Source organism: Macaca mulatta, chromosome 6 (genome assembly GCF_049350105.2).
Source record: "Macaca mulatta isolate MMU2019108-1 chromosome 6, T2T-MMU8v2.0, whole genome shotgun sequence".
NCBI lineage: Eukaryota > Metazoa > Chordata > Mammalia > Primates > Cercopithecidae > Macaca > Macaca mulatta.
Genome location: NC_133411.1, coordinates 189,818,547 through 189,844,972, shown reverse-complemented (window position 1 = coordinate 189,844,972; position 26,426 = coordinate 189,818,547). Strand labels below are relative to the sequence as shown.

Here is a 26,426-nt window from a genome sequence, read left to right as displayed (position 1 = left end):
CTCTGGAATGACAACACAGAATGCTTTCCAAGGCAGCGTGGCCCTTACTTCAGTTTACATGTTCATGAAAAAACGGGTTTCACCATGTAGGCTGCTTTGTGGCTTGACCTCTGATGTGGGTTCACTTGTGCCCCCTAAAAATATATGTTCAAGTCCTAACCTCCAGTACATACGAATGTGACCTCATTTGGAAATTGCATCTTTACAAAGGTAATCAAATTAAGGTCACACTGGATTTGAGGGGCCCTGAATGCAAAGACTTGTCCTTATGCAGAGTGAGAGATTTAGAGACACAGGGGTTTACACCGTGTAAAGACTGAGGTAGGGATTGGAGTTGTGTTACTACAAGGAAAAGAATGTCAGGGATTGCTGGGAGCCACCAGAAGCTGCAAGAGGCAAGAAAAGATTTGCCTCTAGAGCCTTCAGAGGGCGACGGCCCTGCTAACAACTTGATTTCAGGCTTCTGTCTGCCAAGTCTGTGAGAAAATAAATTTCTGTTACTTAAGCTTCTCAGTTTGTAGAATGAATAGTCATAGGTCACTTAACAACGTGGATACGTTCTGAGAAATGCATCATTAGGCTATTGTGTGAACATCATAGAGTGCACAAACCTAGTTAGGAGAGCCTGATACACAGCTAGGCTGCCTGGCATGGCCTACTGCTGTGAGGCTGCAAACCAGTACAGCATGTGACTGTGCCCTGAATACTGTAGGCAACTGTAACAATAAGTAGTTGTGTGTCTAAACATAGAAAAGGTACAGTAAAAAATAATGGTGTTATAATTGTATGGACTACTGTCAAAAACGCAGCCCACTGCTGACTGAAATGTTATGTGGTATGTGACTACTTTGTTACAGCTGCCGTAGGAAATTAATACAGGCTGCAAGAGCCAAAGAACCTTAATTTTTTTTTTTTTTTAGAATTTCAAAGTTTCATACTGCACTTGAAACTGGGGTCAGAACATCAATTTGGTAATGAAAGTGTCACATAAATGATCGGCTCAGTTGAAACTGGCTGAGGACAACTGTACAAGAAATTTATTGTCAAAAACATTTATTTTTTCAAATGCTAATAATAAGTATTAACCATTTCGGATGGTTTGCATGTGCTAGGTTTTACTTATGTTAACTCATTTTACCTCACAACAGTTACCTTGGTGAGAAATTATTATCCACATTGATATCCAAATATCAATCCACAGAGGAAGAAAATTGCTTAAGACCAAAGTCATAGTTATCAAATGTCAGGGTCAGACCCAGACCCGGGGCAGTCTGCCTGCAGAGCAGTTTTGGCGACCACACTCTGCCACCAAAAGAGCAGGGCAAATCCCATTCTCCATGAAGAAACGCTGTTTGGAGATGCCAGGGATACCATTTATGCTTTAGGCCTTACCTGTGTGTGATGGGGTTGAGAACGAATGTCCTCCATGAAGCAGCTGTAAATATTAACAGCTGTATTAGTAAAGTTTCTCCAGAGAGACAGAACTAACAGGAGAGAAAGAGAGAGATGGATGAGTGGGGATTTATGGGAATTGGCTCATACAATTATGGTGGCTGAGACGCCTCACAATATGCCATCTGCAAGCTGGAGAATCAGAGAAGCTGGTGGCATGGCCCGATCCAAGTTGGAAGGCCTGAGAAACAAGGAAGCACATGGTATAACTAAGTTCAAGGCTAAAGGCTTGCAAGCCCCAGAGGGCCACTGGTGCAAGTGTCAGAGTCCAAAGGCCAAAGAAGCTGGAGTTCTGTGGTACAAGGGCATGAGGAGAAGGATGTCACAGCTCTGAAAGAATTCACCCTTCTTCCCCCTTTGTGTTCCATCTGGGCCCGTAGGTGATTGGATAGTACCTGCCTACATTGAGGGTTGATCTTCCCGACTCTGTCCACTGAGTAGACATTCTCAAGTCTTTATCCTTGAACTTACTTCCACCATGTGCTTCCTTATTTCTCAGGCCTGCCAACTTAGACCATGCTACCAATTCTTTCTTAGAGTTCTCAAGGCTGGCAAGTCCAAGATCAAGGTGCAGGCAGATCTGGTGTCTTAGGAGAGCCCACCTGCTTCTGGTTTGCAGATGGCAGTCTGTGTGTGGTAGTCTCACATGGCAGAGAGAGAGCGCAAGCTTTTGTGTGTGTTTTTGTAATGCCACTGCCATGACCTGAATGTTTCCTCTGAAATTCACCCATACAATAGTCTCCTCCAAAAACATGGTCCTTCCCAGAAAGAGTGCTTCCCCAGCCATCTAGGCATCCCTCAATCCTGTCAAGTTGACACCTAAAACTATCACCGGGACACTCTACAAGTAACTGGTAAACCCACCAGAAGATCAGGGTCCAGATGCAGAAAGCAGGTGCTGATGAGTTTTAAAGTATCTTGGGGTCTCTTAGTGGGCTGCTAAAACAAATTACCATAGACTGGGCGGCTTAAACACACATTTCTTTCTTACTGTTCTGAAGGCTGGCAAGTCCACGATCAAGGTGCAGGAGCATTTGGTGTCTGCTGAGGGTCCACCTGCTTTCTGGTTTGCTGATGCCAGTCTTCTTGTGGTATACGCACATGGCAGAGGGCAAGCTCTTGTGTCTCTTTGTATAAGGCCACTGCGATGGTCTGAATGTGTCTCCCAAGATTCACGTGTTAGAAACTTGATCCCCACCAGCTACATGGAGGCGGAGGTGGGAGGATTGCTTGAGCCCAGGAGTTTGAGGCTGCAGTGATCTATGATCCTGCCACTATACTCCAGCCTAGGCAACAGAACAAGGCACCATCAATCAGTCAGTCAGTCAATACATAAATAAGTCCATCCATCAACCCCCAATGCAACAGCTGTGAGAGAACAAATATCTGTTCTTTATAAATTACCCAGTCTCAGGTATTCTGTTACAGCAGCACAAAATGGACTAAGACAGCCACTAATCCCACTCAAGAGGGCTCTACTATCATGGCCTAATTATCTCCCAAAGTTCCCACTTCCTATTACCATCACAATGGGGTTAGAATCTCAACATAGAAACTTTGGGGGCACACAAGCATTCAGTCCATAACATGGAGCGTCTTAGCTTGGGTTGCTATAACAGATACCATGCCAGCCGGGTGCAGTGGCTCATGCCTGTAATCCCAGTACTTTGGGAAACCTAGGCAGGTGGATCACAAGGTCAGGAGTTCAAAACCAGCTTGACCAACATGGTGAAACCCCGTCTCTACTAAAAATACAAAGCCAGGTGTGCTGGTGGGCACCTGTAATCGCAGCTACTCAGGAGGCTGAGGCAGGAGAATCGCTTGAACCCGGGAGGCAGAGGTTGCAGTGAGCCAAGATCGCGCCACTGCACTCCAGCCTGGGCAACAGAGCGAGACTCTATCTCAAAAAAAAAAAAAAAAAAAAAAACACCATGTCATAGAGCTGTGGAGAAATTTATTTCTCAGTTCTGGGGGTTAGAGGTCTGAGACTGTGGTGCCAGCATGGTCAGGTTATGGTGAGGGTCCTCTTAGAAGGTACAGATGGCTGCCTTCTTACTGTATCCTCACATGGCAGAAAATCAGCAAGCTAACTCTTTTTTTTTTTTGAGACGGAGTCTTACTCTGTCGCCCAGACTGGAGTGCAGTAGCGTGATCTCAGCTCACTGAAAGCTCCGCCTCAAGGGTTCACACCATTCTCCTGCCTCAGCCTCCCAAGTAGCTGGGACTACAGGCACCCACTGTGACGCCCGGTTAATTTTTTGTATTTTTAGTGGAGACGGGTTTCACCATGTTAGCCAGGATGGTCTCGATCTGATCTCATGATCTGCCTGCCTCAGCCTCCCGAAGTGCTGGGATTATAGGCGTGAGCCATCTCTGTTCTCTTAGGCAGTCATTCCATTCATGAGGGCTCCACTCTCATGACCTAATTACCTCCCAAAGGCCCCACCTCTAAATACTATCACACCGGGAAATAGATTTCAACATTAATTTTGGGGTGACAGTCCATTCGTAACATGGAATGAACCATGAGACTGCTGACCAGAACACGGAAAGTGCAGCCTTGTAAACGGCCCCTTTGGAGCCTGGCTGATTGCCAGACACAACAACCAAACCCTCACCTTAACCCCCACCCCCAGCCACACTGGAACCTGTACTGAGAGGCCACCCTTTCCCTGCAGGACCAGCTCCTAGAACAGCGGTTCTCAAACTTAAGCAAGTGTCAGAATCACCTGAAGGGCTTGTTAAAACACAGGCTGCTGGGCCCCACAGTTTATGATCCAGTAAGTCTGGGTGGCTGATAATTTGCATGGTTACAAGTTCCTGGGTGATGCAGATAACATTTTGAGAACTGCTGTTTCAGAAGTTCTCCACATTAAAGTCTGCCAGTCCTGACTGGTACCTAAGGGGTCATGAGGTAGTCAGTGCACAAGATAGAAAGTGAAAACACTGTCTTCAAATTTAAAACAAGACTTCCTAACACCAATAGGTAGCTTTTGATAAAGGAATTATCAAGCATGACTGTATTCATTTCTTATTGCTGCTGTAACAGATTACTACAATTTGGTGGCTTAAGACAATGTAAATTTATTATCCTAGAGTTTTGGAAATCAGAAATGGAAGCCCAGGTGCAGTGGCTCATGCCTGTAATCTCAGAACTTTGGGAGTCCAAGGCAGGAGGATTGCCTGGGCACAGGAGTTTCAGACCAGCCTGGGCAACATAGTGAAACCCCATCTCTACAAAAAATCCAAAAATTAGCCGGGCATGGTGGTGCACGCCTGTAGTCCCAGCTACCTGGGAGGCTGAGGTGGAAGGATCACTTGAGCCCAGGAAGGTTGAGGCTACAGTGAGCCATGATTATGCCACTGCACTCCAGCCTGGGTGACAGAACAAGACTGTCTCAAAGAAAAAAATAAACTAGAAATGAATCTCACTGGGCTGAAATCAAGGAACCAGCAAGAGTTATGTTTTTTGTCTTTTGCTTTGAGATGAGGTTTTGCTCTGTCACCCAGGCTGGAGTGCAATGGTGTGATCTCAGCTCACTGCAACCTCTGCCTCCCAGGTTCAGGCGATTCTCCTGCCTCAGCCTCCTGAGTAGCTGGGATTACAGGCGTGCACCACCATGCCCAGCTAATTTTTGTATTTTTAGTTGAGACAGGGTTTCACCACATTGGCCAGGCTGGTCTCGAACTCCTGACCTCAGGTGATCTGTCCACCTCAGCCTCCCAAAGTGCTGGAATTACAGGCGTGAGCCACCACACCTGGCCTAGGAGTTGTGTTTTTATGGAGGTTCTAGAAGCAAACCCCTTCCTTGTCTTTTCTACAGACTGCCTACATCCCTTGGCTTATCCTCCCACCCGCATCTTCAAAGCCAGCAGTGGGTGGTCAAGCCTTTCTCATACTGCATCACCCTGAAACTGACTCTCCTGCCTCCTTCGTTCACCTACGAGGACCCTTGTAATTACATTGGGCTCTCTGGGATAATCCAGAATAACATTCCAAGATCCTGAACCTCCATAAAGTTCTGTCTGCCATGTAATACATATTCGCAGGGTCCAGGGAGTAGGATGTAGACATCTTTTGGGGGCCATTATTCTGTCTACCACAGTGGTGAAGACACACTAACTACCTGCTAGTCTCTGTATTTCCCTATCTGTGGGCACATAAGTAGACTACACTTTCCAGCCTTCTTTGCAGTTGGGTGAGGCTGCGTGACCGTCTCTCCAAAGGAAGGTGAGCAGAACTATCTGTTACTGCCATGCGAGGTCCATGGGAATGTCCTCTTCATGCTCCTCCATTTTCTTTCCCCTTTCTTAGGACATTAGGGGATGGCAAAGCCTAGGTGCCTATCTTACTTTGTTTTCTGTTGCTTATAACAGAATACCTGAAACTGGACAGTTTATAAATAAAAAGAATTTATTTCTTACAGCTCTAGAGGCTGTCAAGTCCAAGGTCAAGGGGTCCCATCTGCTGAGTACCTTCTTGCTGGTGGGGACTCTCTGCGGTCTCGGGGTGGTATAGGGCATCATATGGTGAGGGGGCTCAGCGTGCTAGCTCAGGTCTGTTCCTCTTCTTAAGAAGCCACCAGTCCCACTCCTGTGATAATCCATTAACCCATTAACGCCTGAATAATGAGTCCATTCATGAGGACAGAGCCCTCGTGACCCAGTGATCGTCTCTTAAAAGCCCATTTCTCAATACTGCCACATTGGCAATTAAGTTTCAGGATGAGTTTTGGAGGCGACAGACATTCAAACCAAAGCAGTGCCCGAATGACCAAAAAGAAAGGAACCACCCGCTGACCTGAACACTCATCCTGGACTGTCAAGTGAGCAAGAATTAGATTTCAGTAAGGTAGAGGTTATACTGTGGAGCCTTTGCATGTGGGCTCTGCTGCTTATGGTATTTAGTTGATCCTAACTAATATATAAACAAGCATATTTCTTCACAGGCCCTTGACTCCCAATATCCATTTCTCAGAAGACCTAACCTGGTACTGGCCCAAGACTGAGGCCGCCTGAGATGAGCAACCACAATTTCTTCCTCTCCCCTTCAATCACGTATTGACAACAGGTTCAGGGCAGGTACAACACTGAGACCTGCAGATGCCTCCTTCCTTTTACTTTCTTTCTCGCTGCCTTTTGTGATTCAGCACCCATCCCTCAACTCTACGGCCCTCACCGCCTTCGCCAACTTTGTTCCGTAGGGCTCCTTAGCTTCCACTTTCAAACTTGCTGGGCTTGGCCCCGGTGTTGTCAGGCTTCCCTTCACTCTGCGGTGCTATCTCACGGTTCCTCGATTCCTCTGCGTCCTTCACCGTCAAACTTCATGGACCAGTAGCTGACCTTGTGGGCCCCACTTTTCTCCTGCTGCCGCCCTCCCGTCCTCTTTCCTCCATCCACTCAAGTTTCTACTTTGCTTATCTAGCCGGATTTACTGAGCCTCTCCTTGGTGCTGGGGAGAAGGCAAGAGTGAGAGGGTCCGTTTTGCTGCTTCCATCCAGCATAGACCGTCAGGTCCTTGTGAGGTCAGGGAATCCACACTGATGGGGAAGCCCCGGGGAGGGGAGGGAAGAGGAGGGAAGCAAGGAGAGAGGAACCCAGGGAGCAGAGCCTGTCTGGTCCTGGGGTTCTGGGAAAGACAAAGAGGCACAGTTAGAGCCGGCAGCTGAGGGCTGAGGCCGGGTAGGGGTTAGCCCAGCAAAGGACGAAAAGGAAAAGTTGCAGGTGGAGACTCCGGTGGAGAAAGACCGATCTGGAAGGCACCAGCTTGTGCACGTGGCAACTGAGGTCAAGGACGTGCCTGAGAGAGAGGAGGAAAGCGCCCTGGGCACCGGGTAGGGGTTTGGAGGTCGCGAATGGAGAAGAGTTGTTGGGCAGGTCCGGGTACCCGTAGCCAGAACCCCAAGGGCGTGCACAGTTCGGCGTCGCTGCCCCCGGGCGGCCCCGTCCCCTGGATAACCGGCCCCTGGATGCCCCGCCCCCATGGATGCCCCGCCCCCTGGCGGCCCGGCCCGAAAGCCCGCGCGCGGCGCTGCGAGGTGCTTCCGGGAAGCCGCGCCCCCTGCGGGGCACCTGTGCGCTGCTCCGAGAGCCGCCCGGGCTGTGACGAACAGGCCCGTTCTAATTTACAGAAACACCACGGACCGAGGCAGGAGCATCGCTTGAACCCGGGAGGCCGCGGTCGCAGCGAGCCGAGATGGCGCCGTTGCACTTCAGCCTGGGCAGAAAGAGCGAAACCCCGTCTCAGAAAAACAAAAAAAACACAGGACTGACACCGGGAAGCTGGGTGACGGCGCCCACGGCTCCTCTTCTCCCGGCCCCGTGTCCAGAAGATTTCTCCCCGAGCCGCCCTGGCTCCCGCAAGCGGAGGAGAGGGCGGGACGTGCCGGGGCTGCGAGCTCAGAGGCCCTGGGTGGGATCTGCTCTCCCGCCATCCCGAGGGCCGAGCTGACCTGAGGCCTCCCCGCAGAGATCCCCGAGGTGGAAGTGGGAGCGGGCTGTGGGAACCGCAGAAGAACGCGGGGCGCAGAACGACCTCGTCCACCCGCGGTAAGAGGCTTCCGCAGCAGCACCGTTTCCACAGCCCAGAGCCGTGTTTCTAGGGTGACGGCAGCCCCAGTAAGTTCCTGCCCCGGAAAGCTCAAGGCTGTCAAAAGAACTGTTTGCTCCAGCGGGCACATGAAGGCGAGGGTAGGAGGCTGCCCGTGACGCCCGTCAGCAAACCCAGGCCGCCTAATCACGTGACCCGCCCTCGTCTCCTTTTGTGGAGAAGGACCCTCTTCCCTATGGCAGGCTACTTAAGGGCCCAGCCGCCTCTACACACTTCCCTGTGGCAAGCCACTGAAGGACCCTCTTCCCTATGGCAGGCCATTTGAGGCCCCGCTACCGCTACACAAATGGAAGTTGAGTTCAGTTCATGCTGGACCCTCTTCCCTATGGCAAGCTACTTAAAGGCCCAGCTACCTCTACACACTTCCCTGTGGCAAACCACTGAAGGAGACCTGCTGTTACTGCTTTAGCTGCTGTTCTGCTTAATCTCAGACAGCTGGAAGGTGGTGTTCCGCCCTCACCCAGCCACCCAAGTAAATTGGAATGATGACTGACTGAGACCCCAATGGTGGTGGCTTCGACAAGATGGAAGTCTGAAATGGAGGCCCAGGGCTGCCTCGATGGCCCTGTAGTCATCAGGAAAGGGGCTCCTATTATCTTGTTACCCACTCCCCTCTTGTGCCCCTTCCTTCCGGTGGTCCAAGAAGGCTGCCCCAGATCCCGCCATCTGGCCTGCATTCAATCAGCAGAAGCTTCCTGGAGGAGCAGGAGGAGGCACTGTGCTTGCATCACATACCAGTGGCCAGAACTTGGCTTCAGGGAAGCTCAGGAAATAGGATCCGGGAATCCATGAGACCTCCCCAAACTGCAATAACAGAGTCAACAAGATAATGGCTTAAAGATGGAGAGAACAGTTGATAGGTCACACAAGTTGTTCCACGATAATTCTTGTGTCAGAAGGGGAGGCTGAATACCAGGACCCTCTTCCAGCCCCTCCACTCTTGAGTACATTTCAGAGGGCTCTGGCAGGGTGAGGGGGTCTTGGCAGTGTCACAGAGAGTAAAGATCTAGCACACCCATTGTGGAGACATTTCATGGGGACAACCCAGTGACTTGATTTGAAGCAAAATGGGATTTTCCAACCTTGAGATTCTTATTTTCTGTGGTATGTGTGTGGAAGAAGTACAAAGGTGGGGGTTGGGAGGAACAGCAAATGAGCTGTGTGTATGAGGAGCTGGGGCCTGGCTCCTAACAATATCACCCACCCCCTCCCCAGGCTTTCCTTGGGGCAGAAACACTGGCCAGGGCTTTCAGTGTCAGCAACAAGATATAGAGGTATAACCAGTGCTTTTGGCTAAGTCACATCACTGATGAGCTTCTCTTTCCACCTTGGTAAACCAATCTTCTGTAAAATGGTCTTCAGAGTTTCTTTTTTAAAGCAGAGGAACTTATTTTTCAGATAAAAATTTAGATAGAACTATCAGGGGAACCTGATGGGGGCCAGACATCGGGGAACCCACCCCCAATATTTCAATGTAGGTTCTTTTTATTTTCCATAAGTGTTGGCCAGCTGAGAAATAAAGAGTACAGAGAGAGGAATTTTACAGCTGGACCACCAGGGGTGACATCACATATCGGTAGGACCGTGATGCCCACCTGAGCCTTAAAACCAGCAGGTTTTTATTAAGGATTTCAAGAGGGGAGTGGGTGTATGAATAGGGAGTAGGTCACAAAGATCACATGCTTCAAAGGGCAAAAGGCAGAACAAAGATCACATGCTTCTGAGGAAACAGGACAAAGGGCAAAAAGCAGAACTCCTGATGAGGGTCTATGTTCAGCAGTTCACATATTGTCTTGATAAACATCTTAACAGAAAACAGGGTACGAGAGCAGAGAACCGGTCTGACCACAAATTTACCAGGGCAGAGTTTCCCAACCCTAGTAAGCATAAGGGTACTGCAGGAGACCAGGGCATATCTCAGTCCTTAACTGCATAGGACAGACATTTCCAGAGTGGCCATTTATAGACCTCCCCCCAGGAATGAATTCCTTTCCCAGAGTATTAATATCAATATTCCTTGCTAGGAAAAGAATTTAGTGATATCTTTCCTACTTGCACATGCGTTTACAGGCTCTCTGCAAGAAGAAAAACATGACTCTTTTTGCCTGACCCTGCAGGCAGACAGACCTTATGCTTGTCTTCCCTTGTTCCCTAAAAATCGCTGTTACTCTGTTGTTTTTCAAGGTGCACTGATTTCATATTGTTCAAACACACACATTTTACAATTTGTACAGGTAACACAATTATCGTAGTGGTCGTGAGGTGACACACATCCTCAGCTTACAAAGATAACAAGATTAAGAGATTAAAGACAAGAATAAGAAATTATGAAAGTATTATTTAGGAACTGATAAATGTCCATATTAAAATGAAATCTTCACAGTTTATGTTCCTCTGCCACGGCTCCAGCTGGTCCCTCCATTCGGAGCCTGACTTCCCGCAACATAGAACCATCAAATAGATGAAGGTGGAGCTTCTCACATAGAGCCTGGAGGATTGGGGTGTTGCTCACTGGGCCTTACAGACTCTCCCAAGTGATCTGAGTCACCTCCAAAGAGCTAGGTATCAACTCCAAAACATGCTGTGTCCCTTTCTTCCATTTAGTAATCAAGGCCTTACCACCAGAGGTTTGGCAGGGCATGGGCCCAGCTTCCTTTCAAGGCTCTGGCCAATGGGATGTGAGCAGAAGTGATGGGGCAACTTTCAGGTGATGACTTTGAAAAGAAAGCTTAGTCCTTGCTTCGCTGTCACCCGAAAGAGAAACAGAGGCCTGGTCTTGTTGAAGCCAGTGTGTTTGGTGTCTTTTTGTATAGCGGCTTAGCCAGTTGCCTAAGAAGACCAAAGCTCAAAGGAACACACTTTGAGCTTCTCCACAGTTTGAGAACCTCTACATTACCTACACCAAGCCTTCCCCAGCACTCAATTTATGGAAGACCATTTCTCTTCTCATGACACATGTCCTCATGTTGCTTTGGCCTGTTTTAAAGCTTTCTCAACTCCATCTCGATAAAGAAATATGCAGCTTTGTTGGATGAGAGGATCTAAAAAGTTGGTTCTTCCAATCAGTCATAAATATAGACACTAATTTATAAACCGATATAGGAACACACAGCAAATTAGTAGAAAATCCGATTCCTGTTTGCTTTTCTCCTTGCATTGTTTCCTGCCAATGCTCACTATTTCTTTATCCTTTCCACTCTTCCTCACTCCTCCTTCCCTTTAATTTTTCTCTGTTGTGCCTAAATAAGCTGTCCATGCATGGCACTCCATGGGCTCTGATAACAGACTCAACAAGACAATGACTTAAAGACAGAGTGACCAGCTGATCAGTCACACAAGTTGTTCCAGTGTCACTATTTTCACAGGTGTCTCAGTTTGGATGATAAATTATATGGACACTCTACTTAAAGAACAAAGACCTTTATGTCTGTCTTGCTTCAAAGTCCAAGGTGAGCATGCCTGCCTGGCAGCTCTGCCTCAATTTCTTTTAAATCATTGCTTTGCCATACTTCAGCACACTGCTGTCATCTGTATGGTTGAAGCTGGACTGCTGCCATGTTGAGTCACCAGTGACTTTTTGATTCTTTAATTCCCAGTTTGACTGGCATTCCTCTCCGTGTGTGTATTTAGTTCGATGCAGTTTTATCACATGTGTAGGCTTGTGTAACCACCGCCACAGCCAAGATACAGAACAGTCAAGTTTGTTTTTGTTCACTGTCATCTCTCCAAAACCTAGTGCCTGGCACAAAGACACTCAGTACATACTTGTTGAATGGGGGAATGAATGAATGAATGAATGGTGTGCTAGTTTGGGTTTTAAGATGCCATAGCTGAGATGCAAAACCCAAGCAGTATAGGTGAGGTACACGTGGCAGTCTAGAGGTGGGATCAGCAGGATAGCTGTGCCATCTCTGTCTGGGCCAGGCAGCTGCTGCAGTCGTACCATGTCCCCAGCAGATGGACAGGGAAAGGCAGGGCCGGGAGTTGTACCCCTCACTTCCCCTCATGTCCTACAGGCCAGAACTTAGGTGCAAGTACACACCACGCTGCATAGGAGTCTGGGGTACATGGTATCACTTGCCTGCAATTCTTCCTTCCCTCTTTTCTCTTAGTAATGTTCACCAAAGTGGAGAATACTTTTCTACAGCTCATGCAGGGCTTTGGCCAATGGAATGTGGTCAGAAGCGAGTTTGTTAGTTCTGAGTTGAGGCCTTACAAGGCCCCTTGTGTCTCTGCTCATCCACTGGCCCTGTTGCCACCCCAGGTGGTCACTGGTCCAGAGGATGAGAGACAAGTAAAGCAGCCCTGACTCAGCTCATAGCTTGAAGCAGAGCTGCCTCCACCGGCCTGCAAGAAAAATAAATGACTTTTTTGATAAGCCACTGAGATTTTGAGGTTGCCTACCATGAGCTCAGCGTTAACTGCGTTAGTTCTACTAGTAAGGACGGGAAGAATGAACACTTGTGGTCTTCGAGCATTCTGCAGTATGAGAGGGGCCCCTCCCGGGTGGAGCAGGGAAGACCTTACCTGCAGGGGCTCCGTAAGAGTCCAGAGCAAAGCCCAGGCGGCTTAGTTACCAGGGACACGCTGGAGATGGCAGCTTTCCTGGGACTCTCACGGGCAGACGGACTGGAGATCCGCTGAACTGCGGCCAGCTGGAAACACCTCCGTCTGGAGACATCTAGGGGGTAAAGGGAAGTTCGGGGTGGGAAGAACGATGATGGAAAGCTGTGTCCAAACAAATAAAACTGTCGCATTAACAAGTGGAAGAAGAGTTTTCCCAGTGAGTCGAGAACTGGTGCTAATAATAGAAGCCTCAGATAACTGTGCTTTTTGCCATATTAAATAGTTCATTTGTGGCTGCCTGTTGCCAGTACAGTTGTAGAGAATGATGCTGCTCCAATTTGGATCAATACAGTATCTGGAATGCATGGAAAAGATCACTGATGCCTTTACTTGATGCCTTACCTCTGAAGGATTATTTCTCCACAGCATTGGCCCTCGGTTTTGTGCTGAATGCAGCTGTTGAAGGAAGCAGCTCTCTGTATTAATTGCTGATTATCCTGCCAACAGGAATTTGGGTGTGCAGAAATGACATCAAATTCTTTGCACTGGGAAACTGCTAGCAACAAACAAGAGGTTAAAAAGCTTTTGAAAGCACAGCAATTTGGGTGTGAATATCCATTTTGAGATGGATGAATTAGTTCCTGATAAAGTATTGGCTGCTTATTTGAAACTGGTTGAGGAAAAGAAAACATGGCTTTAAAAAGTTCTTCAAATACATATGTATCCTAAATTTTATCTGGTTTTTACTGATATTTATCTGTCTACTTTCTATTATGAAAATTTTCAACACTTAAAAGTGTCAAAAGAAACCACAAATGCTTTTCATCTAGATTCAATGGTTGTTAATGTTTTACCGTATTTGGTTTTTCTCCTCTCTCTGTCTCCCCACAAACACATGATACACACCATTTTTGAAAATAAGTTGTCAGTATGACATCATGATTCCTAAGTGCTTCAATATGAATCTCCTAAGAATAAAGAAAATCTCCTGTATAACCACAATACCACCATCATACCTAGGAAATTTAACAATGATTCTACTATCACAACTAATATCCAAGTCATTTTACTATTTTTGAAATTGTCCCTTAAAGGTTTTTATGCAGTTTCCCCTGAGATCTAATCAAGGCTTGTGGATTCCATCTGGAGGCTAATCTGGAAAATCTCCCCACCTTAACTTCTGTTTGGTTTTGATTTATGACATTGACTTGAGGAATTTGGACCAGCTGTCTTAAAGAAGGTGACACATCCCTGGTTCTGATGGTGTCCTTTATCTTTTACCTTTAAGCACTTATAATGGAAGTTAGGTTTTAGGTTTGAATAAACTCTTTTCTTTTCTCTCTCTTTCTTTCTCTCTCTTTCTTTCTTTCTTTCTTTCTTTCTTTCTTTCTTTCTCTCTTTCTTCTTTCTTTTTGGCTATGAAGAATATTTTATAGGTATTCCATGAAGAGGTCCTCACATTGGGTTTTTGCACTACCAGTGATGCTCAGGGGGATGACCTGGTTGAGAAATTATTATATGTCCATGAAAAAGTACCTTTGCCTGGGAACATCAACTGAGGCAAGGTTTATATGCTATTATTGCTTTGCAGGGTGGGGGTGCAATGCTAAGAAAGAAAGAGGGGAAAAATGAATTGCAGGGGAAAATACAAGATGGTCCACTGCTGAATTGGCCGCCACTTGATAAACAGCACAGCTGACTGCTTGGCTGTGTGAGACACCTTTGGAGGTACTGTGTAGCTCCACTGCATCTCGGAGGAGTCCTGCAAGACAAAGCTCGCGTGGTATTAAAGCACTTGTATTTCAGGACTGTGTTACTAGGTGCCTCCACACAGCCCCGGGGAAAGCCAGTTCGCCCATGGGTCCTGCTGGACCTGGGCACAGGAGTTGCTGCAGCTCCTGTCCTGGCAGGTGTAATGACACGGCCTTGCCAAAGACAGTGGGGCCTGTCATTACAGGAGGTAAGGTGACAAGGTGGAAGCTGGAACTTTATGGCCATCGCTGGGGCTGCTTCACCTAGGATCACGGCGAGTGGGTCCCCAGGGGCAGGCAGGGTCAGATGGATGCACTGGGTGGGTATAAATTGGATCCAGCATTTTTTTCCCTTTTAAATTACTGAATGATTTCTGGGGTGTACTTTGCCCCTGTAGGAATATTCTATTGCCCTGCCACTTTTATGTAATGGTTTCAGTATCCATTGATTATTCTTGCCTGTACCATTTATTACAGCAGGAAATGCAAGATATGAGGGTTAGTTATGTTCATTACCACTAGGTTGTCATTGTTTGTACGCTTTTTCAGGAACACAACTAGGATACTTTACATATGTAATGAATATATATATAATAAAAATACATATATAATGAAATAGTATGAGTTTGTATTGCTATTGAAATTTAACATAACAGTGTTTAAATTCTAAAATTTTATCTTTTTCCTCTTATACTGAAAAATTCCTAGTTCCTAATAATATTGATACACAGATATAGTCCGAGTAGTATGTTCAAGTTACCCAAATTAACCTTTTCGTTTATTGTTGGTGTGGATCAATTTTATATAGAGTCAGTAATTTATTTCTCTTAAGGTCCAATTTTAAGGCATTTTGCTTTATAAATTACTTTTATTTCTGAATATATAGGGAATAAATGGTTCAAAAATCAACATTGTGTAAAAACGTTTGATCGGAGAAGTCTCACTCCCATGCACATCCCCTCCGCCCTGCCCCAGTCTCCCTACGAGGACAGGTCATCACGTGGATTCTCTCTGGTTTTCCCTCTCCTGTGTTTTCTTTTGCAAAAGTGAGCAAGTACATATATACATTTTAATTTATCCTTCTTTCGTACACAAAATGTGGCACACTATATATTCTGTTCTGTCTTGCTTCTCTCTCTTAATAATGTATATTCAAGGCATCATTCCACATTGGTTCACAGACACCTTAAATACCAGTTTCTCTTTTTTTTTTTTTTTAGACAGAGTCTTGCTGTGTCCCCCAGGCTGGAGTGCAGTGGCACGATCTCGGTTCACTACAACCTCTGCCTCCTGGGTTCAAGCAATTCTCCTGCCTCGGCTTCCCGAGTAGCTGGGATTACAGGCACCCGCCACCTTGCCTGGCTCATTTTTTGTATTTTTAGTAGAGACGGGGTTTCACCATGTTGGTCAGGCTGGTCTCAAACACCCGACCTCAGGTGATCTGCCCGCCTCAGCCTCCTAAAGTGCTGGGATTACAGGTACGAGCCACCGCGCCCAGACTTAAATACCAAAATTTATCAATTGTTTATCATATGTCAAATGTATTAGAGTAGGCTGGACAATGCTCCCGTAGCAAAAAAAAAAAAAACCTCAGTGGCTTTACAAATAAAGGGTGATCGCTTGCTCACATAAAGTCCTTTGTGGATAGGACAACACTCCTTTATCTTGTAATTGCATCACCTAGAACATGTATCTGTATGGTGGCTTATTGGCTAGAGCCGTCACATGGACTCAAACTGGTGGAAAATGTGTGTTATGTTCATGAAGAGGAAACTGAGATTGCATTTGGTGGATACGACTAGCACTATCTCAGCCACACAAATCTTTATATAGGCCTCACAACAGCTCTGTAAATTAGATACTCTCATTATTCCCATTTTACAGCTAAGGACATTGAGGCTCCAAGTGTTTAGATGCCTTTCAAAGTCATAGTGTTCCTGTGTATCAGGGTTAATTTCAAATGTAGGTTTCTCTGCCTTTAAAGCCTGCACTTATGCCCAATTCTATGGCCAATCATTATTGTCCACTAATAAAGAATGGCAAATCCATTTCATCCATGAATGAATGCAAATCTCCAACATTAGAGATCAGTACAATTGGTACAGAACAATAAATATTTAGAGTTAAGATTCATAAGCTGTTTTCTACAAAAAAATGCAAGATTAAAATTAAATCCCTGGACCAATAAAGACTAAAACATTACAGGACACAATGTTTCAGTAAATTGGACAATAAAACAGTTTTATTTATAATTTCTGAATCTAGAGCTAATTGTTACAAGAATTTTTTAAAGCTCAAAGTGAAACTGTAAACATGTTTTCTTCCTCTTCCTAAGTAAGAGCATCATATATTCAGCACATGAGGGAAGTTATAAATATTTCAAAGCCCTGGCGTGGCTCTGAGGACTTCTGTCAAGTAATCTCCAAGGATTTCAAAGTCGAAAAACCTTCCCTTTAAAGGAAGAAATGAAAAACTCACAAGGCCATTTGGACAGTGCCTCCTGCCCCACATCATCACTTATCGCCTAAGACTCCACGCAACAATGTGTCTAGTGTGTGCTTTTAGAAAGTGATGACAACCAACTAAAACTGGGAAACCCAAATTAAATGAAGCATTGCCATTTCCTTGGCATTTGAACCCAAGGCAGATAACCAGTGTGCCATGGATCTCTGTGTAGGCCTACACTCATTCTTTCTCATACTTACTTTTCCAATTGTACTTCCTTACTTCTTTAACGGGAAACAATGTATCCTTCTTGGGATGCCTATTTTTCTATTTTCCATTAACCCACCTGCTGGGACTATAGACTCAATGAAAAGGTAGGGTGGTTCCAGAAGAGTGATTTTCCCTCACCTCTGAGTCTGAAACTAACACCTGGCTGTTGACCCAACATAATTCTCACAAAGAACACCCTGCAAGTTTCATGATCATATCAGGGGCTTTCAGGTGTTGTGGACCATGATTACAGGTCAGGAGGACCATCAGCCAGTGTACACACTCACACACACAGAAGTTTCATGAGACCAAATTCACCAGTGTACACACACACACACACTCACAGAAGTTTCATGAGACCAAATTCACCAGTGTACACACACACACACAGAAGTTTCACGAGACCAAATTCACCAGTGTACACACTCACACTCACAGAAGTTTCATGAGACTAAATTCACCAGTGTACACACTCACACACACAGAAGTTTCATGAGACTAAATTCACCAGTGTACACACTCACACTCACAGAAGTTTCATGAGACCAAATTCACCAGTGTACACACACACACACAGAAGTTTCACGAGACCAAATTCACCAGTGTACACACTCACACTCACAGAAGTTTCATGAGACTAAATTCACCAGTGTACACACTCACACTCACAGAAGTTTCATGAGACTAAATTCACCAGTGTACACACTCACACTCACAGAAGTTTCATGAGACCAGATTCAGGCCACACTCTGACCCCCACCCTCCCCCACCTGCCCCCACCCTTCTCCACCCGCCCACCAGACTCTTCCTTTCCATCAAAGCCCACTGCCTGCCCCACAGAGGCCAGGTCTGTCCATCCCTCAGAATCAGGACCTTGGGCTTGGTTTTTTCCTGTTATTCTTCTTTTTCCCATCCTACACCCCATCCCTCAACAGAAAATCTGTTAGTGTGTGAAACTGCTCACACACCGATGTTATCATGAAGCGCTGCACTCTTCCCTGCCTTCCTCCTGTTCGGGCTGTTCCTCTGACCTTAGCTAGAGGCAAGGATAAGCGTCACCTCCTGGAGAAGGCTCCTCCAAGCCTTCGGCAGCCAGGACCTTGGGCTGGGCTCCAGGGCCTCGCGGGGCCTCCTTCCAAAGCACCGAGGCTTTCTTCACCGTCTCTCTCTCGGCCCGGCCACAATTCCTCCGGAGGCCTTCTCACCCTCTGCTAACACTTACTCATCCAGACTCTTCCGCCAGGGCCATCTGGATCTTTTAAACTGGCATTATAGTTTAAAAAAACTCGAAGCAAACTGGTATTTTAAAAAACAAACAAAAAACCCTAATCATTGTTAATGTGTAAACGGTTGCCACTGGGATAAATCTGAAATTTTGTATTTAAAAAAATCTAGCCAGTATTTGAGTTCTGCTAGGTGTGCCTAACACTGTTAGGAGCACACAGTTAAGACACAAGTTCTTGCATTCAAGAATCATACTGGCAGACAAGGTTTAAGTAAATGAAAGCCATTTAAGGATGACCCAAAGAATAAAATGAGTCTGGAATGATTAATAAAATCATATAATGACACTGTGTTTCCTCATCTGTGGAATTACAGAGGATTTGATCAGGTTATCCATAAAGTTCCCTCTTTTATTCCAAATAAATGACACTAGATATTTCAAATTTTATTATTTTTATATATAACATATGATTTATATTATAATGTAATAATATAAATTGTTATATACAATATATAATATAAATTATGTTATATTTTATTTATATAATTTATATATTTATATATTTAATATATAATACATAATATAATAATATAAATTATGTTATATAATAAAACAATATAATAACAGTACTATGTGCCACACACCATTCCTGACAACTCTTCCAATTTTCATAATACCATGAGGTGGCCATTCTAAATCTTCCACGTGGCAGATGGGGAAACTTAGGCACAGAGAGGTTAAGAATTTGCCTGTGGGCACACAGCATTGCTGTACAGTTGGCATTTGAACCCAAGGCAAATAACCAGTGTGCTGCGGCATCTCCGTGTAGGCCTACACTCACTCTTTCTCATACTTACTTTTCCAATTGTACTTCCTTACTTCTTTAACAGGAAAACAATGTATCCTTCTTGGGATGCCTATTTTTCTATTTTCCCTTAACCCACAAACTTGGCCCTCTCAGTTCAAACTTGTACAATTTGCAACCAAGTTTCTAACATTCTCTTGGCTGCATCTCTTCTCTAGGGATTTCGTTTACTGGAATCTACAATTTACTCAGATTTTCGCCGAAAGTCCTGCCTCATTCACTGTATCACTTATCTGTTCAAATTTTCTCAAAATGTGGTAGGCAAAATCTTCATCTTGTAGCTCCTTTTTTTCCTACCCCATTTTAACATTTTGATTCCACAGCCTCCCTGGGAAGACCTCCTCACAGTGCGTCACTGAAACCGGAGTTTCTTCCGTGGCTGCTCCCGTCTACTTCATCCCTGCAGCTGCTGCACATCCACCCAAGTCCTCTCAAGACACTGCTGTGGGACTGAGAAATAGGAAAAGGAGGAAAGCCAGGGACAGCCATGCCACAGTGAATTCCAATACAGGGCAACGAAAACTCACGCTGACACCGTACTGCGGTTTCGAGGAAGAGTGGCATTTGAACTGCGGTTCCGAGGAGAGTGGCATTTGAACTGCGGTTCCGAGGAGAGTGGCATTTGAACTGCGGTTCCGAGGAGAGTGGCATTTGAACTGCGGTTCCGAGGAGAGTGGCATTTGAACTGCGGTTCCGAGGAGAGTGGCATTTGAACTGCGGTTCCGAGGAGAGTGGCATTTGAACTGCGGTTCCGAGGAGAGTGGCATTTGAACTGCGGTTTCGAGGAGAGTGGCATTTGAACTGCGGTTCCGAGGAGAGTGGCATTTGAACTGCGGTTTTGAGGAGAGTGGCATTTGAACTGCGGTTTCGAGGAGAGTGGCATTTGAGCTGGTAATAAAGTCTGAGGACATCAAGGACTGAAGGGAGAGCTACTGCCCTGGGCTGAGGGAGGGAGATGAGTCTGGGGTCTCCGTGTCCCTCAGGCCAGCCATCCCTGACTTCTACCATGGGACAAACTGCCTGTGGTATTCTATATAGCGCCAAAGCCCAGAAAACGACAAATCATGGTTTTTTTACTCGGAATATTCTCCTCACCTGGGTTGCAGCTGAGTAGATCTGAGCCACTGCATATATTACATCCAGTTCCTCACTGAAATTCCAATTGTTTTTCACCCACTCGAGAAGGCATGGCAGAATGCAAGCAAGTCAGCTTGCTGTGCCCACAGACATGACCTCAAATGGGTTTGATTTATTTAGTCAGGTCAGTCATCCGAAAAGGTCAGCGCTTAGCAGTTCCTGGGAATTAATCAGTGGTGTGACACAATGCAGCTGTGATTGCCACAAACCAGCGACAACTGGGCGGTGGCAGGCACAGTACCAGGTTATTAACCCCCAGCAGCCTGTGCCCGCCCCCGCTTTTTTAAAAAACTTGCCTTGAATGCCACTAATGAGTGCTTGCTGGGGCGTTAAACAGTCTTGAACCTACATTCTTGCATTGTTTTGGAAGGCGTCCTGTGTTGATACTGAGTGGGGGCCCATACAGACCACATTCTGTCACAAAATAAGGCAGAAAAGAGTGAATCATACACCTGGCAAAAGATCAGAGAACTGTGCTTCGAAAGATTAATAGATGTGTTTCCATTTTTATGATTAATGAAGATTATTACTGACAATTATTTAAAATGTTTCTAATAATTACAATGGTGGTTCTGGCTTAAAACTCATTTCACAAAAGATAAAGAATTATACAGTTCTAATTAAAGTTTGGGACTAATAGTTAAAACTGGTTTTCCCAAAGTACTTTGCAGCTGTTCCTGCACAAGGAGATGAGTAAAGAATTTGCTCAGAGGCCGGGCGTGGTGGCTCAAGCCTGTAATCCCAGCACTCTGGGAGGCCGAGGCGGGCGGATCACGAGGTCAGGAGATCGAGACCATCCTGGCTAACACGGTGAAACCCCGTCTCTACTAAAAAAAAAATACAAAAAACTAGCCGGGCGAGGTGGCGGGCGCCTGTAGTCCCAGCTATTCGGGAGGCTGAGGCAGGAGAATGGCGTAAACCCGGGAGGCGGAGCTTGCAGTGAGCTGAGATCCGGCCACTGCACTCCAGCCCAGGCGACAGAGCCAGACTCCGTCTGAAAAAAAAAAAAAAAAAAAAAAAAAAAGAATTTGCTCAGGGCCTGTGATGAGCTGGACGCTGGAATGAGGACCAGAATCCTGACCCCAGACCCAGCTTAGATGACTCATACTGGAGCTTAAATACTCATACTGGAGTTTGGTTGTTCTCGAAGAGGGATTTACGGTCCCCAAACCAGGAGCTCCTTTCTCCCCTGGTTGCTTTCAGGACCTTGTGCTGACGCACCTACTCCCAGGAGGCAATCCTGATTAATTGTACTGCCCTCCAAACCGGTCTTTATGTCAGCACTTCTGAACCGACTTCAGTCTTTTGTTTCTTTGTTATTTCTTAAGAGTGAATTTCCTTTCTCCATGTGACCTGAAATATCTTGAAGGCAAAAGACACTTCTATTTATGACTGTGCTTCCTTGACCTTCCTCTCCCACCCTTCTCCCTCTGTACCCCTCTTCCTGCCTCCCTGCCGCCCCTGCCCTTCCACACACACGTGGAGGCCCAGTGCAGGAAACCCTCAGCCTCCTGGCGTCAGGAAGGTTTCAAATTCTCACTGGTAATGGACACACCCCTCTGGAGGAGCTGGGCTGAAAAATTACTGACCTGGACAAATGCTCCTGATTTAAATGTAAATTCAAACTCAAAAAATAGACCTGGTGATATTCAGAACTTACAATATCGTTTAAACAGACTGGCTTTCTCTGTGAAGATCACTCTTTAGGGGCGCTGAAAAGGAGAGGTCAGGTGGGAAATGCGAACTGCTTCCTCAGGCAGGAGAGTGCAGGGCTCTCCACCCAGTGCCCCCTGGAAGCTCAATGCCTAGCAGCGCCGGGCGCCTTCCGATTGCATCTGTGAACCTAAAGCCCTCAGATGTGTATGCAGCTCTTTGCAGTTTTCAAAGGGTTCCCACACACATGGTTTCACCTGATCCTCATGAGAGCCTTGCCGGGGTGAAGGCCAGGTTTCACTGTCCTCGCTGTATGAAGAGGAAACCAGATCCCTGGAGTCCACGGAAATGAGAGGAGCCAGGATCTGAGCCCGCACATAAATATTCATTGAATTCAACTAATACAGAAACATATGATTCTTTTAAGGTAAACAGAATGTCCTTAAGAAGCTCATAATCTAATTGTGGAGAAATGTTCAAAATATGTTTTATTACTTATTTATTTTTGAGATGGAGTTTCGCTGTGTCACCCAGGCTGGAGCACAGTGGCGTATACTCCACTCGCTGCAACCTCCGCCTCCCGGGTGCAAGCGATTCTCCTGCCTCAGCCTCCCGACTAGCTGGGATTACAGGTACGTGCCACCACGCCCGGCTAATTTTTGTATTTTTAGTAGAAACGGGGTTTTACCATGTTGGCCAGGCTGGTCTCAAACTCCTGACCTCAGGTGATCCGCCCACCTCAGCCTCCCAAAGTGCTGAGATTACATGCGTGAGCCACCGCACCGGCTCCAAAATAAAAATAATTAAAATAACCATACAAGGAATGAATAAGGCGAGAGCAGACATACTTCAGTGTGAAATGAGGCAAGAAAGTGCTGCGATTTTTTAGGGGACTGAGGTAACTTTTATCCCATGACTGAACTGAACTGAAATTTCTGTGTCCTCCACCCCAACCCCCTTCCAGGTTCCTGCTGAGTATTCCGGGTTTTGCTAGAATTCCTTATGACACATAGAAAGTCTTCAGCTCTACACCGTAGCCACAGCGACGTCTGGGCTTGTCGCATCATCTTCAGTCCTGTATTTACGGTGCAACTCGGCCAAAACAAAAAAGAATTTTTTTTTTTTTAATTTAAAAAGTCACAGGGAACATGAAAAGGGGGAAGAGGGAAATTTGTCTTCAGTGTTCCAGGAAAGTCCACCCTCTCCTTCTAGGGGTGGATCTTAGTGGATCTAATGAATCACACATGAAAAGAGACGAAAAAGACGAAGGAGTTTCAGGAGAGTATTGACCAGGTCAAAGGAAAGGGTGGGGGAAAAGAGCCATGAAATAATTGGGAGACAAACTTCTGGGGGCTTTTGATTGACTGGATGTGGGAATGTTGTGGAAGACGTCTGGCCTGCCATTTCCTGAGAATGGGACTGCTGAGAGAGGAGCCGGGAGGAGCACTGCAAATTTCGCTTTGGACACGTGAGTCATCTGTGAGGGGACCAAGCTGGGAGGGCAAGCAGGGAACTGGACACGTGGCCCTGGAGCACAGAGAGGGGCTTCAGCAGGCATATTTAGGTGTTGCCATGGTTCCAATGTTCCCTTCAAAACTCATGTTGAAATTTAATTCCCAAAGTGGCAGCGTGGCGAGGTGGGGCCTGTAAAAGGTGATTGGATCATGAAGGCTCTATTCCCACTAATGAATGGATTCATCATGGGAAAACGGGCAGCTTTGTAAGAGAGGAAGAGAGACCTGTGCTAGCACCTTAGCACGCTCACCCTCTTGCCATGTCATGCCCTCAACCCCTCAGGACTCTGCAGAGTCCCCACCAGCAAGATGGCTCTCATCAAATGCAGCCCCTCAACTTTGGACTTCTCAGCCTCCAGAGCTGTAAGAAATAAATTCCCTTTCTCTATAAATTACCCAGTTTCAGATGTTCCTTGTTTTTAATTTTTAATTTTTTTTTTTTAATTTTTTGAGACGGAGTCTCACTCTGTCGCCCAGGCTGGAGTGCAATGGCGCGAACTCAGCTCACTGCAACCGCCGCCCGCCCTGGGGTTCAAGTGATTCTCCTGCCTCGGCCTCCTGAGTAGCTGGGATTACAGGCGCCTGCCACCACACCCGGCTAATTTTTATATTTTTAGTAGAGATGGGGTTTCACCATCTTGGTCAGGTTGGTCTTCAACTCCTGACCTCGTGACCCACCCACCTTGGCCTCCCAAAGTACTGAGATTGCAAGTGTGAGCCACAGCACCTGGCCCCCGTTTCAGATACTCTGTTATAAGCAATAGAAACAGAAGAAGTATCTTTGACATGGAGTGGATACTGGAAGCCATGTGACTTCTGTGGGATCATCTCGAAAGAAAGTGTAAAATGAGAAGACACAAGGGCCCAGGAAAGAGCCCTAGGGAACTCAGCATTTGCACAGCAAGTACCGGGTAAAGGGAGAAAAGTGAGAAGCCTGTCAGGAAGCTGAGGAGGAGTAGCCAGAGGAGGGGGAACCCAGGAGAGCATGCTGATATGGGAGTCAGAAGTGTGTCAGAAGGAAGCAGCTGACAATGTCAGAAGCTGCCAAGAGGCACAATAACATTGAGGGAGGAAGTGACTGTGGTTGTTTCTTTATGGGCCAGAGTTTTAAAATACCAGGATGCAAGGGCATCTAACAAATAGCAAATACACTAACTTTTGTATTTTGTACCTACCAGACTTCAGACTAAAAAAAGCACAAAGAACACTTGCCAGGGTACGGAGAAGCCCAGGAAATTGCAAGAGATATCCAGTTTCTGAAATGAATTACAATTATCATCTGAATAAATAGTGTGAAAAAATATACACCTGAAAAAATGTGTGAAAATGGCCAAGAAAACATCAAGGTCACTGGGGGAAGACTTTTACTGCCAGTTATTAAAATTTACTATCAGCTGTACTGACTAGAACAGCTGCCAGAATAGATAATTCAACAAGCCAGGATGGGAAGCCCTGAGACTTGAGCTTGGTGGGGACCGTACGTAGGCCCTCTGGCTACCTTCTTTCTCGATGAATAGGTCACACATCTAACTCCCTTGCAGTTAGGTTCACCCACTCAGGTGCCCTTGAGTTAGACTGGAAAGGCAGAAGGGAGCGGAGGCCATTTTCCTGCCGCTTCTCATGTAAATGCGAGGCTTCCACAGGAAAGAGGGGTCCACCTGTATAAAGAGCCCAACAACCGTATTCTCCAGATGTTCAGTCCCTCTTCGCCCCCCCCAATCCAAATGACAGTCTGAGAGACTGACCACGGAGACTCCACCTGCTGGTCCTCCAGGTGGAGTAACTGATAACAAAAATCTCTAGCTTACTCCTAAGTGTTTATTCTGAAGGCAGAGAATGTACAGCAAGACCAGACTTTTGGCCCAGCTAGCGCTGACTATGTAATATCAAAATTCCACGTAAACAGACTTAAAAAGCAAATGACAAACTGGGAAAATGGCTGTAACATAGGTAACAAAGGGCTGATATTCTATAAAGAGTTCTTGCAAATGAATAAGACAAAGATGAATCCAAGTGGGCAAAAGATATGCACAGGCAATCTGCAAAAGTGATGCATAAAAACAGGTTCAACATTACTAGTAATCAGTGGAATAAAACTTAAAACAACAATGCGAAACCACTGTTCTATCATATTAACAAAGATGACAAAAAATGGTGTGACAGTGCAGGGTGTGGAGAAAAGTTGATGTCGAAGCTGTGCCGTCTTTCTATATGTCTTTCATATTAATCAAACGCCTTCAACAACGAGCACCACTTTTGACATGAGTTCCTGGACTTTATCCTTTAAAAAAAAAACATGACGTGCACATAGATTTAGCTACAAGTAATTTTGCAAAAGTGAAAAGTTGAAAACAACCCAAATGTACAAAAATAGGGGAGATAATTATGGTACATTTGTATAATAGTATGCCACTTGCTCATTAAAAATGCCATAGAAGTATATTTTTCATAGGCTTATTTCTGGCTGCTGGAGTTACAGGTGGTTTTTGCTTTTTTATTTTATCATTTTCTATTTTCCTGTAATTATTGCACATTTTTAATAACAACGTTTTAAAACTGGCAATTATATGGTGAAAAGGGCATTAGTAAATTCTGAAGCAACTGAAATTGTAACTGACCATTAATAAATAAACATCATTACATACTAACATTTACCTTAAATAAACTAGATTTCATTTTTCTACTATGGGAGGAAAGACCTAAAATACAAATTGACTCAAATTATAAAGTTACAATTCAGGAATATATGTCTTTGAACTGTGAAATTTGTACCTGTTATGTGTGTGTGTGTGTGTGCGCGCGCACGCGTATGTGTATAAAAATATTTGGAAAGATATCCACTAGTTTAAAACAGTGGTTCCTTTCAGCAGGGTGGGATGAGAGGGGGACAGGAGACAATTTTTTGTTTACACAACTCTGTATGACTTGTTATAATAAG

At 45.7% G+C, this 26,426-nt stretch overlaps 1 long non-coding RNA gene across 1 annotated transcript in view; it reads right to left on the bottom strand.

The window, feature by feature from the left end:
* Positions 1-12,858, bottom strand: part of LOC114678997 (uncharacterized) — a 28,082-nt gene extending 15,224 nt beyond the window's left edge. Inside the window, exons 1-3 of the long non-coding RNA XR_013395076.1 lie at positions 5,878-12,858; positions 2,444-2,738; positions 1,393-1,484 (exon numbers count right to left, since the gene is read on the bottom strand). This is a non-coding gene — a long non-coding RNA (uncharacterized LOC114678997). The remainder of the gene's footprint in view (positions 1-1,392; positions 1,485-2,443; positions 2,739-5,877) is intronic.
* Between the last annotated feature and the right edge of the window lie 13,568 nt (positions 12,859-26,426).